The sequence below is a fragment of the Apus apus genome, chromosome 7 (assembly GCF_020740795.1).
Source record: "Apus apus isolate bApuApu2 chromosome 7, bApuApu2.pri.cur, whole genome shotgun sequence".
In the NCBI taxonomy this organism is placed as follows: Eukaryota; Metazoa; Chordata; class Aves; order Apodiformes; family Apodidae; genus Apus; species Apus apus.
Genome location: NC_067288.1, coordinates 9,594,906 through 9,603,983, shown reverse-complemented (window position 1 = coordinate 9,603,983; position 9,078 = coordinate 9,594,906).

The window sequence follows — 9,078 nt, the reverse complement described above, 5'->3', positions numbered from 1 at the left end:
TAGCCTTGCTTGAGGCTGCTCTTATTCAGAGCTCATGCAGGAGAAAAGAAAAAAGCAAAGCAGGGAGAATACAGCTTCTGTTTTTGGTTCAGACTTTAACTTGGAATCTTTCTGTTGGAGAAAGGCAGGCACAGAGCATTATCTTATCAGTCTGTTGATAAGTTGTAACAGCATTAGGCTCTTTCAGGCATTGCTGTTAGCTGTTGCTCTGGTCACGGGCTTGGTTGTTGCAAAATATTATCTTGACTGGTTGAGCCAGATTTATTTTTTTAAACAGAAAGCAAAAAATGATTAAAAAGGATGAGGATTAAAATGTATACAGTGAATGGATGACAGCAGGAACATAAGTTTTGTATTCCAGATGTTTTTCAAGGCTTAATCAAAGCTGGATATTACAGCAATGTAATTTGGGTCGTCTTTGGAGAGTCTAGTCTGGCTGTCTCGGGATCAGGGCAGTAATGCTAAATGATGTTGCAGTGTATCCTGGGATTCCATGTGGTGCTAAGTTATCAATGATAATGGAATATTTAATACTTTTTGGACACTTATTGTAGGACTAGTTGTAAGTAATGGCTTTTAACTGATGTTGGTGTCTTTCTCGCTTACCAGCTATAGGCCTTTCATTTCGGTGCTCTACACTTATTTTGTTTGTTAGACTTGATTTCATCACAGTCCTTGGGGTTTATCAGAGGGTGTTGTTTGGAGTAACTCGGTATTTCCATCTTCAACTTTTCTGGCTTCTATAAACAGTAAGTCTTCGTTGGTTTATGCTTACAGATGTATTTTTCATGCTTGTAAACTCTCTTCAGTGCATGCCCTGTGTGTACTTAGTTTGTCAAGTATACATAATGTAAATGCCCTAAAAATTTTGGTGAAAATCCCCGATTTCCTGAGATGTTGCAATAGAAAGGTGTTATATATTTCAAAGTGTAGGTACAAATAGCCTCAGGACAAATGTATGGCTTCAAGTTGTAATCTTGATATTCTTGTACAGTTTTTCTGTATATAGAACTGTACAATCACTTAGGTTGGAAAAGACCCTTGAGATCATTGAGTGCAACCATTAACCCTACTCTACCAAGTTCAGCACTAAGCCATATTCCCAAGTTAATACGTTTTTCCTGGGTGGGGGGTCTTTTGGGTGTTTTTTTATGTTGTTGTTGATTTGGTTTGGGGGTTTTTTTGGGTTTGTTTTTTTTGTTGCTAGTTTGGGTGGTTTGTGTTTAGTTTAGTTTTGTGTTTTTTTCTTTTTTAAAATAGCAAGCTGAGAAAACAGGCAAAATGCCACAAGGTGAACTTCCTAGTCATGTTCTAGTTCAGGGGCAGATCAAAAGCCCTTAAATGACAAGGGCTATTATCATTTGAGCTAGCAGAGTAACTGACGATAGTGGCTGGTTGTCACCCTCCATGAAACAGGACCAGTGGAGAAAATATCTTTACTAGTTGTTTTCACAGGTAGATGCTGATATCTTAATAATGGTGTACTTGGTTATTTTGATCTTCATCATGGACTAGGAAGCATTCATTCTAGCAGACAGACTCTTACTTGCTATCTCAGACTTGACCCTTGTTCCTTCTACCTTGTTCTAATCCTGCTTCTCTTACTGCAGTTCTTAACTCAGTAAGTAAATTACCACAGTCATCTCATTCAGGTTTCTCTGCTCTACAGGTCTTTGCCTCTTTTCTCTCTTGGCTCCTGCTTTACTAATTCCATCATCTCTTATGTGTTAACTTCTTCTGTCCTAATCTTGTTTTTTTCTGTTCCTGCATTCTTTGCCTGACTGGTTTCTGCAACCAGCTACATGTTCTGTTCTTCCCTTCTGCTCCAGTTTCACCAGAGTTCTTGTCTCTTTGCACTATTTCCTGTTCTCTGTAATAGGTTTTATTTCTTCTGTATGAGATCCAGAGAGCTGTTACTTGCAATTTGGACATCTTTCTGTTGTCATAATATGTAACTTTTTAACTGACATTTACATGGGTAGCTTGGTTTTACCCTTCTCAGCAAGTAGGAGGCACATATTCTAACATACTGGAGGAACAGGGCCAACTATGGTTTCTCAGAAGTTTATATTATCTGGATTAATTTAAGTAGATTTTCTTGAGAATAAGCAGCAGTGTACCCCTGACACAAAGGATACATTGCTATTGAAACTCAGTCATCTTTGGGGGTACCAGAGATTTCCAAAGAGAAAGCTCTTTTTTTTTCCTCCCTGTTTTGCAATGTTAAGACAAGGTATTTTTTATTAGCGTTTTTCTTAGAAGTGAGCAGAGCTTTCTGAATAAACACTGTGTGTATTTATTTTCATGCGTGTGTATGCCCAGAAAGAATCTGAGAGTGTCAAATGTGGTTAATGAAAATGTCGGCCTGAGTCATCAGCTTTGCAACCACAAGCTACTGACAACAAGATCTTGAAAGGTTTTGGGTTAGTGTTGTAGAAGGCAAACTGTACACTGTTAGTTACGGTATAGTAAATCAGCTGAAGTAGTATTAAAAGCAATGGAGATGGACTGGACATTCTACAGCTCCCATTGAAACATCAGGAATTACATTGCCTCAGGCAAGTTATGTGACCAGACACAATAGCTAGTTTATCTGATGTTGCAAGTTCCATATTCCTATGGATGAGCTAGTGCTGCAAATTATCCAGTTATAATACCATAATCCATCAGACATCTACTCCTTTGAAGGCTATTTAATTGAATGAGCTGCAGTATAAGCAAGTTGTGTGGTTATGTACGTGGAAGTCCCAGCGGGTTCTGTTGCCCTCCAAAACCTTTTTCTTTAATATAAATATACAAATCTATTTATTCATTTATTTATTTATCTTTGCAATGGAGAATTTGCAGTCCTTGGTTGCTTGTTGTCTCTAATAAAAAAGAAGGCTCATTTTTCACATAAATGATTCTCTTCATCCTATTCTTTGCAGCCTGACAAAATACTTATCCTGGCACAGGTGTGTGTGGGGGCTTCTGAGCAGGACAGGGCTAGTGTTTTTCTGTGACAAACTCAATTCAAATTGATTGTCAACATGGTTTTCCTTTTTTTTTTTTTTCCCTGTTTTTTTCCTCATTAGTTTAATTACTGATTTTTCCCTTTCTTTTGTGGTACTTTATCTAAAACTTCAGGTCAGGAGGTCAAGTCTGCTGGCATATTTTCTATGCCTTTAGAATGGAGTTGCCTCTGGCCCAAGCATTCATTTCCCTCCATGTCATGCCGTTGGTGCTTTCTCTGATATACTCACTTAAAAGCAGTATTTATGGTTTTAGATACTCTCTTCAAAACATAAACATGAGTAGTTTGATTTATGTGTGACATCACTGTAAGTGATACAAACATATGTCATTATGTATAGTATGCCAGGAAATAATCATTTCAGTTGTAATGCCTGTTCTTTCTAACTCATTACACCGACTTTTTTTCTGAATTAATATAAAAGTGAAGTCATGGCAGAGAGCTTCATTTGCAGTTGACCTTTTAAAAGTCGAGTATCACTGCTCTATTTATGCACGGATTTTTCCCTTCTGACAAGAAGTCTTGTGCCATCCTCATTGATAATATATAGACCTGTCTTGATATTTGCACTATTAAAATAAAGAATACCATGAGTTCTCAAAAATACTGCAATTCAAGCACAGAATGTATAATATCCAGCCCTTATGTACAGGTTAGGAATGGCTATGATCGTGCTGTCTTAATCACTATCTTGCTACTTTTCTGAATAATGACTGAAACCTTGAAAATACTGGACAACTAAAGACCATCTGAATTTCACTGGTTTTGAGGATATGCACAGTTTTGACAGGTCAAGAGAAGAAAATCTAACAGTTTTTGGCTAAACTTCCCTAATTCCCCAATTATTCCTTCCAGTTCTGGTCTTCTTGCTGAAAGAATGTCTATAAATGTGAGAACTTTCTAGTTCTTCAGGAATACAATGATTTAGGTTTTTTTTTTTAGACACTATATTAGTAAAAATTATAGAGGCAAAACAGATCCTGGAGTCAGATCTCCACAAGTTGGCATCTTTCTCAATTCCAGTAGAAGCTCTTGTGCCCGTAGTTATGACTACTAACTTTTCATATTAGCAGCTTAATTGATTTCTTAAGGAAGGGGATTTCTAAAGGTAATTAGGTCTATGGAAAATAGGGTAATTGGTTAAAAATATCTCACAAGTCCTTAATTTTGTGATCTTACTAAATACATTATAACTGTAGAAGACCATCTGGTTGTTCTGCGGAGTCTGATCCTGCAACTTTCTATGTGAATGCTTAAGTGCTATTAGTATTGAATGTGCATAATTGGAAAGTCTACTTATAAAACTGCCTATAGATTGTACAGCTGTTAAAGGATAGTGAATGCATAAGCAGTATCACTGAATCCCAAATCAAACTTACCTGGCTGTTTCATTGCCTCAAAATATGTTTCTGTTTACAAGACTTTATTAATAAAGCTTCAATTTAAATTTTTAGTTTAACATTTTTCTGATTATCTTACACTAATATAGCACTGCAATATTTAGGATTAAAAATACAGTTTTATTTAAATGCAACAGCTTTCAGTGAAATTGCATTACCTTTCTAATATTAAACACAGATTTGTATTTGGGGACTGGCACACTGAAGGTCTCTAAGTCCATTGTTATAAATGTGTTTCCGCTAGCTGATATTTATGCTTTTTCTTATTTTCTGAAAGGTAATATTACTTGTTAGATACTGATAGTGAAGAGTTGAATATCCTTTTCTTTGTATGAAAGTGTAACAGTCTTCCTCTGACTGATTGTGCAGTCATGACATAGCTGAGGTAAAGATCCAACTTCAAACATTGCAAGATAAATCATTTCCACATTCTTGCTTAAGTGGCTATTTTAGTGTAGAGAAGCACATTTTCTGTTGAGTGCTAATGCCACTGTCTCCTTGACCCAAGGTCTTAACTATTTTGAGCAAAGTAGATTTTGTAGTTAGTGTTAGAGTTTGTAAGGAAAAGAGTTGTGCTGTGTAGCATTTTGAAATTTCTCTACCTCATGGGATTGTCCACTGATAACAGCAGTGATTGAATGACATGTGCTTTGTACAAGGTATTAACAGACATATATTCTTCTTTCTTATTTATAGAAACGGGCGCAGGGGGCTGGAATCACGTCTGTGTATAGGTTTGTGTAAGGGACCTGGGAGAAGCGACTATGTTTCTCAAGTAATGATTTTGCCCAGCTGTTTTGCTCTTGTTTTCAGCAGAGATCTATTAGCATGGGGCATTTGCTGTTCGCTAGAAGGGGAGGATGAAAGAGTGTTTAACATTGCTTAATGGAAACAAGACTGTAATTTTATCTTAATTTTACTGTTTGAGGTCAGCCTAGCAATTGACTTATGAGAAACAAAACCATGGAATTATTTTTGTTATCTTAAGAGATAAAAATCTCTAGAATTATGTCAACCATCAATGCTGATTAAACTTCAGTATCTTTATTACTACTAGGAAAATAATGGAATTTACTACAGTCAGGTACACTTAACATGAGCAAAAGCTACAGCCAGTTCTTCTTTTGAGGTGCCACCTCTGAGATGTGTTACTACTTTCAGTCCGTGTTGTCCTGTGTTCTGATGATGTTCCCAAGTCCCCCAGACAGTGGTAGGGGGGACCCCATTGCAGAAACCTTCTTTTACCCCTGGATTGTGGCAGTTCATGGCATCAAATTTTTCGCCAAGTGTAGAGGGACCTTGAACACCTGAAAGGCTGCCTAGATGTCAAAGAGGAAGAACATTTGCAGAAACAGGGATAAAATATATGCAATAATTCTGCTGTTCATTTGGCTGCTCGTGTTTAGTGGCTGCATAACACAATTCTAGAACTGAGCATTTACAGGCAAGTATAAACAAGGGCACTCTTCCCCTGGTGCTACCTGGGGAGTGGGATGAGGTCTCTACTTCATGCTGCTCCTCCCTTTTGCAAGAGTACTCCATCTCTAAAAGAGATGGGCTGTGTTTGAAAAAGCCTTTTCCTATTTCTATCGGTTTCCTGTCCCAAAGAATAGCCCTGTGAAGGATAGGTGGCATTTAGCTTTACATGAATTTTGTTTTTAATTCAAGCAGCAGCTTCACTGAATGGTTATCAAATACCACCACGCTGCTTTCTTTTTAAAGGAAATGGAAGAATTGTCTGAGACAAAGGCATCTGAAATGAAGCACTCGATTATTATCATTATATACCAAGAATTCACCTACTGGAAATACTCTGTGAGTGTTAAAAATAAAACACAGACTCACTTAGTCCTGAGCGTTCAAAAGGAAATGACATAAAACTGGAGGGTTTTTCCTGAGAAATGAACTTATGTGCTTCAAGTTGTGCTTCTTGCACTATCTTACAATAGGTATTTTGGTAGTGTGCATAATAAATGTGAAGTTATTATATAGCAATGTGAACAATAATAAGCATGGGTAATGGGAGTCCAGCAGCATTTTCTGTCTGAAAGTAGCAAGGGAAAAGCTGTATTTACTACACAATTAGCAAAGTGTTGTTTATGTATCTTTCTTTTCCTTTCAGTCTTCCTTCAAGCTGCCTGTCAATCTGCTGTGCCCTTTCATGTCAGTGCATTATAGCACAGACTTTCGAAGCTGCTCATGGAAGATTTTTTTTTTATTTATTTATTTTTTTCTCAAATCCTTTTAATGCAGCCAAGAAATTCCCTCGTGTCTTTACAGGGATGCCCAAAGGAGTCAAATGTATGTGGATGTGGCAAGTATCTATGTGGTAGAGCATCAGAAACCATACAGATCTAAGCAGTATATTGAATTGTAAGCAGAAGCTGAAAAGTTAAAAGCAAGTAAGATAAACGTTTGGTGAAATAAACATCTTTAAGGATGCAAAGTAACTGCAGAAAAGTCACTCAAGACCTTGCCTTACTTCTCATTCCTCTTAGACTGACAAGTACACACAAAACTAGATTGAGTGAGAAAACACAATGTTTTTTCCCCTTTGGGAACATATTCAATGACACTTGCCTAGCTGCTTCATATTTCTAGTCTTTTTTTTCATTCCTTGAAATAAAAAGTTTTACAAAGCTTCTTCAATTCTATGAAACATGGCAAAGTTATTAGGAAATTGTTAGACAGAATGCTAGATGAGGGAATATATACTGACCATGTGAAGCTTCATGTGACAGAATTAGGTAACAGCTGCAATCAAAGATTAATGTATACATACTTACATACTCTGCGTAGTAATTGCTGCTAGAGTCTCCTGTTTCTTCCCACCTTAAAAATATTCTCTTTATAGTGGAAACGCAATGCTAATTTGCATTTAATTTAGGATTTTTATATTTCATTGATTCTAATAAAAACAGATTTAATTAAAACAGGACTGGTTTCCATGTTTTTAGATGGAAGCTCTTTTAGAAGTACCTGATCTTTTCATTGCTATTTCAATTAAACAGTAAAAAGAAAGTTAAAACTGGCTTTTATTGAGTTTACAGTTCTCAGGGTTGCTAATTGCAACCCATTTGCACCAAAATGATTTTTTTTTTTCAATACAGGAAAAATGTAATAAAGGAATAATTAATTCACATTTTTTTCCTGAATATACGAGATATATTAAGTGTTAATTTGCTTAACCTGTGTTATAGACTTTTCAATCATCACAAATATTTTTTCTTTTTAAGTTTCTAGTTCCTTTCTGCATTGTTCTGAAAAGGAAGGAGGAAAAATATCCGTCTCTGAAACAAGTAGTTACAGCCTAAATTAGCATGGACTGAGTTCAATATTATATATAAGCAACATGATCTTGCATTGAAACAGAGGGGAGGATACTTAACTCTTAAAATACTGGGTGCAATCAAAATACTTGGTTTGAAGTTTTTCTGGCTATGACTCTTAAGGATCTCTTTGCAGAGAAGGTCGAAATTTGCAAGGTGCAAATTAGAGCCTAAATATTTAGTAAAGCTTATGATACTTAGAATAACAAAAAGGGCAACATTTATTGGTTGGACATTAATTACTAATATCAATAGAAGCGTTATTAGTTATGTTATTTCACACCTTTGACACCTAGAAGAATCCCTGAAAATTTGTTTTGTTATTTGCCTTTAAACGCTACTTTTTTCCCCTTCAGATTTAATACATTCGTATTAAATGTGTAGGTTTTCAAATGTAGAATTTGAGATTTTCCTCTCTCTTCCTCTGCTTAGATTCTTGCCGCCTTGCTTTCTGCTTTTCTCCACTTGCCTTTTCATATCCTGAATCATTGTGTGCTAATAGTTCTTGTCCTTGCTTTCTTTGGTGGTCCAACTATTATTGTGACCTTTTAACACACAGAGAAGGGTGATTTCTTCTTTTCCTGTATCACGGGCTTATGTACAAGATTGTGATTGTCTTTGAAGAGCTATCTTTTTTCGGCTTCAGGCAACGAAAATCTGCATTTAAATTCTTAGTTAAATTAAGACTTGTGTGCCTGTAACTTTTTTCTAAAAATAATACACGTTTCATGTGAAGAAAATGCTTGCTAGCAGCATGCTGGCACTGTTATTTTCCTTTGACAGCATCGTAGGGATTTTATATCATTAACTTTCTAGCTGTGGGAGGTGGTCTTGCAGTGCACGGCAGAGGTAACCACTGTGGAGCAGAGTAGCTTTGAGTTTCAAGTTGCATGAGCTTAAGCACAAAAATTGGCAGTGAGGGATAGGTAAATTGTTGGCTGGAATAAATATCTTATCTGGGGTGATCCAGAGGCATCACTGAATGACTGAAGTAAATATTAATTTCTGAAAGCAGCCTGACATCGCAGGTAGTGGAAATTCAAAATTTTTATTGACAAAAAAAATCAAATTAGATGACTTCTGCTTGGCTCTAAACTCACATGGGTGAAGAGTTCAGCATCTCATGTTAAACTGATTGAATAAAAACTCTGGTTACCTTCTTGCCCCCAGTTACATCAGTGTTTGCAATTTTCTTTATTTGTTGCAGCATGTAGCTTTGAAGCATTAATTTGCATGGCCTAATATTTTTTTGGGATCCCTCTCCTTGGAAAAACTAATCACTGCTGTGTTGTAAAGGAACCTGCTCCAACTAGATGCTGAATGGAAGGGGTTTTTT